This window comes from Gossypium hirsutum, chromosome A07 (assembly GCF_007990345.1).
Source record: "Gossypium hirsutum isolate 1008001.06 chromosome A07, Gossypium_hirsutum_v2.1, whole genome shotgun sequence".
In the NCBI taxonomy this organism is placed as follows: domain Eukaryota; kingdom Viridiplantae; phylum Streptophyta; class Magnoliopsida; order Malvales; family Malvaceae; genus Gossypium; species Gossypium hirsutum.
In genome coordinates, this window is record NC_053430.1 from 89461426 (window position 1) to 89468089 (window position 6664).

General features: G+C 37.4%; 1 non-coding gene across 1 annotated transcript; it reads right to left on the reverse strand.

The window, feature by feature from the left end:
* Positions 1–1539: 1539 nt before the first annotated feature.
* LOC121203876 (small nucleolar RNA R71) lies at positions 1540–1646 on the reverse strand. The gene has a single exon (XR_005898809.1). It is a non-coding gene; the product is annotated as a small nucleolar RNA R71 (small nucleolar RNA).
* Between the last annotated feature and the right edge of the window lie 5018 nt (positions 1647–6664).

Sequence of the window (6664 nt, forward strand, 5' to 3'; positions counted from 1 at the left end):
GAGCCGGATTCATCATCAAGACTGAAGATCTCTCCTCATTTTCCCTTCAGGAGTTTTGGGTTTTCTTTATGTTTTGTATTCTTTATTCTTCTGAGATGTTTTCTTATTTAGTTATGAACTAAACCCCTAAATACCTAAGGGGAATGAAACCTAAGATGAATCTTGTTATTATTTTCTGAATCGTATGATAAATATTTAACTTATTCTTAATTATGTGTTCTTAATTCTTGTTTTGATATCCCAGGATACTGATTCAAGATAAGCTCTTATTCAGAGGCGGAATAGACCCTGTCTAAGAGTACATTTGTCAGAATTAAGCGGAGTTGATTGCACACCTAGAAATAGGGTGTCAAGATTTTGCTAGATTAGGGTGAAACCTAATAAGGGGATCCATTGATCGAGTTAATGCAACCCTAGAGTGTTAATTAGAGAAATGTCTCAGTTATTCAATCTAGGGATTAGACGTTACTAGTCTTAAATAGGGATAATAACATAACTTAGGGATCTCTACAGAACAAGTTGAATGAATAAATCGTCCGATTCAGAGCCAGAATAACAAGTAAAGTCTAGGTGGATTTGTCCTTAGGTATTGTCTTAAGTCAATCGATTTTCCCCAAAAGCAATTCCCCAATTCCTTTCTCTGTGCATTCTTAGTTTAGAGAATTAGTTAATTAAAACAAAACTTCTTTATTCTTAGGCTAGATAATAAAAAGACAGCCATTACTAGTACTTTTAGTTCCCTTGGGTTCGACAATTCGGTCTTGCTAAAACTATCCTACTGTTCGATAGGTACACTTGCCTACATCGCGATAATAGTTAGTTCAAGAACGAGTAATTATAAATATTTAAAACTTATCACGAAACCTCACGATCAAGTTTTTGGCGCCGTTGTCGGGGAACTGAAATATTAGGAACGCTCAATTTTTATTACTTTAGCCATTTATTTTTCTTGCAATTTAATTTTTTTATTATTTATTAACCCACTCTTTCTTTCTCTTGGCAGATTTTTATAGTTTATGACTAGAAGAAACCCGTCAGGACCATTGCTTTTTGACGAAGAAATCAATTGCATAGTTCGTAGAAACCAAAGAGAAATAAGGCGAAGCTTAAGATACACGAAGAACGAGCAAGAAGAAGATACTCAACCCCCAGCCGAAGAGATGGCTGAAAACCAAGGCAATCAGCTACCTCCTGTAATTGCGGCTAATCAAAATCCTGCTCCACGTACTATGTATGACTATTGTTGTGAATAATTTAGAACTGAAACCTAACACAATTCAAATGATACAGCAGTTTGTTCAGTTTGATGGTTTGTAGGATGAGGATCCCATCACTCACTTGGCGAATTTTCTGGAATTTTGTGACACTTTCAAAATTAATGGCATTTCTGATGATGCCATTCACCCTCGATTATTTCCTTTTTCACTGAGAAACAAAGCTAAACAGTGGTTGAACTCGTTACCACGAGGGTCTATCACTACTTGGGAACAAATGACTGAAAATTTTTTACTAAAATATTTTTCGCCGGCTAAAATGGCTAAGTTACGTAATGATATCTCTTCTTTTGTGCAGATGGACTTAGAAACACTTTACGATGCAGGGGAGAGATACAAGGATCTATTGTGAAGGTGCCCTCACCATGGGTTACCTCTATGGCTACAAGTTCAAACGTTCTACAATGGTGTGAATCCCGCGACAAGACAGATAATTGATGCAGCTGCTGGAGGAACTATCAACAACAAAACACCTGAAGAGGCTTATGAATTTATTGAAGAAATGTCACTAAATAACTATCAGTGGCAAGTCATGAGGACTAAGCCAACAAAAACAATAGGCGTTTATAACGTCGACTCAGTTATTATGCTGTCAAATTAGGTAGAACTTCTCAATAAAAAGATTGATGGTTTACTTGGTTCTACGCAGGTACATCCAGTAATGACGTGTGACTCAAGTGGGGGAGGTGTGCATACAGAATATCAATCCTTCAATCCTACAACCAAAGAGAAACAAGTCAACTATATGGGTAACAATAACTTTAGATTTCAAAATAACCCATACAGTAATACTTATAATGCAGGTTGGAGGAACCACCCAAATTTCTCCTGGGGTGGTCGAGGGAATCAAAAGCCACGAAATCCTCAGGGTTTTCAACAGCCACCTTATCAACAAGAGAAGAAACTGAACCTTGAGGAGATGCTCTCTAAATTCATCTCGGTGTCAGAAACCCGTTTCCAAAATACCGAGACAGCACTTAAAAATCAACAAGCATCAATCCAATGACTCGAAACTCAGATAGGCCACCTATCCAAACTAATCTCCGAACGACCACAAGGTAGCTTACCAAGTAATACTGAACCTAACCCAAGGGAACACCTCAACACAATTAGTACTCAAGATAAGGAAGGATTCATTGCGCCTGAGCTAGAATTGATGCAAGAAACTGTGGTGAGCAAAGGTAAAAGTGAGGTAAGTCATAACAAAACAGTGAATGAAGAACATAAACCTCGTGTCCCATACCCTAACGCAACAAGGAAAGACCGCTCGGATGAACAATTCGGTAAATTCCTTAAACTTTTGAAAAAATTACATATTAACTTACCGTTTATTGAAGCTCTGTCGCAGATGCCGAATGTAATGAAATTTTTAAAAGAGCTTTTAGTAAATAAGCAGAAGTTGGACGAAGCGTCGCATGTAGAGCTAAATGCAGTCTGCTCAGCTATTCTACAGAATAAGCTACCCCACAAATTGAAAGATCCAGGGAGTTTTACAATTCCTTGCTTAATTGGTAGTTCAGATATAAATCATGCATTAGCTAATTTAGGGGCTAGTATTAACGTCATGCCTTACAAAATGTTTAAGCAACTAGGTCTTGGGAAACCTAAACAAACTAGGATGAACATTCAATTGGCAGATAAAACTATAAGATTTCCTAGGAGTATTATTGAAGATGTACTAGTGAAAGTAGATAAGTTCATATTTCCCATTGACTTTATTGTTCTAGACATAGAAGAGGATAATAACACCCCTTTGATTTTAGGGAGGCCCTTTTTAGCAACTGCTAAAACAATTATTGATGTTGGCATAGGTGAGCTTACACTTCGTGTGGGAGACAAAACGATCACCCTTCAAGCTCGTAATTCTGGCATCACATCGAACATTGAAGGTAATGGTCCACACCAGTCTACTAAAACTGACAATATGACACAACCTGCTTTGCAGAAGTTGAGTTTCAAAGAAGTTCACGAGCCATGTTCCAACAATGATAGAGGACACATTCATGAAGAACGAAGGCTACGGATAGAGGAGTTAGACGAATGGCGAGCACATAAACCAAAAACACACGATAAACCAAAATTATGCCAGAAGGAGTTCGATACCTCTCCAAATCAACTTAAGGTTGGTAATAAGGTCTTATTAGATGCCGCAGATCCCCACATTGTCATTACCACACCGAATAAGGAAATCCTTTTTACGGTATTTAGTATTTTTCCATTCGGTACAGTGGAGGTCAGTCATCCCAAGTTCAACACTTTTAAGGTAAACAACACCCGATTAAAACCTTATTTTGATGAGATTGATAGCAGGAATGAGAAGTATAAACTCAAACCACCGTGACCATTCACTAAATAGGTAAGTCGAGCTTAGACTATAAATAAGCACTTCTCGGGAGGCAACCCGAGCACTAACATTATTAATTTCTTTAAATTTTGGTATTTAACTCCTAACATACTAATAAAAATCTTGAATACAAGTGTTTCCACAGAAACACGACCAAGCACACGGGCGTGCCTAAGGCCGAGTGAAAACAAGGCAAAAGATTTCCCCAAACACGGGCTGTGATAAAACGCCACGGCCGTGCAACATGGCCGTGGTCAAATCTGCCAAATAAATACGGGCGTGAGACACGCCCGTGTCTAGCACCCGTGGACAACACTGTTAGAATGACACGGGCATGTGAAAACCTCACGACCGTGGGAGAAGCGAACCACGCCAGACACGGCTGTGTGACACGATCATGTAGCGACACGGCCTATATACACAGGCGTGCGAGAAGACCGTGTGGCGACATCTTAATTCGCGACAAACACGGCCGAGCCACGGCGCACACGTGCGTGTGTCCCGGCCATGCCACTTGAAAAATTAGAATAATTATCTTATTTTATTTTTCTTTTATTAAGTTTTTAAGATTCATTCATTTTTAAGATTCATTTATTTTCCTTTTCGAAAAACGGCTTACCTTCAGAGTCAAGCTTACCATCCAGAGTTATCTTCAATACTCGATCTTGCCAATCGAAAGATATCATCCGTTCTTATTACAGGAAGTTTCACTCCTCCCCCTATCTTATTTTTATACTCTAATATCTATCTTTGTACATTGAGGGCAATGTACATCTTAAGTGTGGGGGGTATTTATTAATGATTGCCTTGTTCTCTTGAAAGGCTCTCATATCATATTTAGGATAAATTTTGATTGGTTTATGATTTTGATTGATATATCTTGAACTAAAACATAGGCCTTTATGCATTGATTGTTTGAACTTAAAGACATTAGAGAATCAAGCATGATGAGTTCGTTTTTAAGAATTTAAAATTATAGGTTATTTTCCCAAGACTAGGTATTACTTTGAATTGGAATTCACGAGTCTAAACATCAAAAAGCCATAATTTTTGTGAGATTTTTGAGCCTTTTGAGCATCTATCAATTCTTTCATGCTCACTTTTATTATTACTTTGAGTGCGTCAATATTGAACTGTTATTCTAGAACTTGCTTGATTATGCATGTCGAGACCACACCATTTGATTTGATATGTTAAAATGATTAAGGCACTTAGGATTAACCCACTCATGCCATGAAAAGCCTACCTCCACGATTAACCCCTAGTAAACCCCCTTGAGGCTAACAAGACCATTTCTTGTATTACCCTTAATGTTAACCCTTAACCCATTATTGTTGAAATCCTCTAAATTGACCCCTATTTTTGTCGATATTTGAGTTGAATGAATTGCTTAGCTATGTCTTGTTCTTAATAATTAGTTTATGTTTTTTTATTTAACTTGTTCTTAAAAAAAAACTATGTATACATATCTGTAATTTCATATTCTGAGAAGAAGCTCTGTTGTACGCAAGTAAAGATTAACTCTTTTTCTAGTTAGGTAATTTTTCAATTCAATCTCGATTCTAACCATTTCTTTCAGCTTGTGACCACACTCCCTAACCAAGCCTCATTACAACCCTCTAAAGACATTTTGATTGATGTATCATCTTAAATTATAGTGGTAGAGATTTGATTTTCATACAAGCCTATGGTAATGACTTTTCATTATTGACTATTGAGTGCTTCATTTATTGTCTTTAAACACCTCGAGTGATTTGAGTGAATCTTTTGTGAGGATGTGAAACTTTGTGATATTCTGAATCAAAGGTAACTACTTAGATGCGGAGAGAGACCTATGTTTGCATGATTAAATACTCAACTTGGAATGTTTGAAAATTTTATGTTCTTTTAGTTGAATTCTTAATGTATGATTACTTGTGGATTATATTGAGATATTATCGATATGAATTGTAAGTTGAGAAGAATTTATTTTGATTCTGAGTTGAGGATTTTGCTTGAGGACAAGCAAATGCTTAAGTGTGGGGGTATTTGATAAACCGTAAATTATAATGCTTAAGTGTGGGGGTATTTGATAAATCGTAAATTATACATATTTTTACCCCATGTTTAATGCATTTTATGGATGATTCCTCATTAGAATTGGTGAATTCGATGCTCTTAATGCTTTAATTTCATGTTTTATACTTAGGAGAGCGAAAGGAATGAGAAACGGGCCAAAAACAGAGAAAATGGGCTAGAGTACGAACTCAACACGGCCTGGACTTCCTCACACGGACAGCCCACACGACCGTGCTAACCTGGAAGAATCGAAGCACGATTCACATGGGCAGACCACACGGCCGTGTCAATTTGGTAGGCTCGAACACGGCCTGAAGTAATCGAACACGGGCGTGTGTCCCAGCGTGTCCCTGCGGAGCCCAAGTTGAGTCCAATTCAGAAAAGGCTAATTTTGAGGGCCTCTAGGCATTCCAAAGCCTATAAATACACCCTAGAGGAGGAAAAAAAAGAGAGACGGAGAAGGGGGAGTAAGGAGTTACTCCAAGGAAGCCGATTGATCCATCTCGGAAGTCGGATTCATCATCAAAACTGAAGATCTATCCTCAATTTCCCTTCAGAAGTTTTGGGTTTTCTTTATGTTTTGTATTCTTTAGTCTTCTGAGATGTTTTCTTATTTAGTTATGAACTAAACCCCTAAATACCTAAGGGGAATGAAACCTAAGATGAATCTTGTTATTATTTTCTGAATCGTATGATAAATATTTAACTTGTTCTTAATTATGTGTTCTTAATTCTTGTTTTGATATCCCAGGATATTGATTCAAGATAAGCTCTTATTCAGAGGAGGAATACACCCTGTCTAAGAGTACATTTGTCATAATTAAGCAGAGTTGATTGTGCGCCTAGAAATAGAGTGACCAGATTTTGCCGGATTAGGGTGAAACCTAATAAGGGGATCCATAGATCGAGTTAATGCAACCCTAGAGTGTTAATTAGAGAAAAGTCTCGGTTATTCAATCTAGGGATTAGACGTTATTAGTCTTGAATA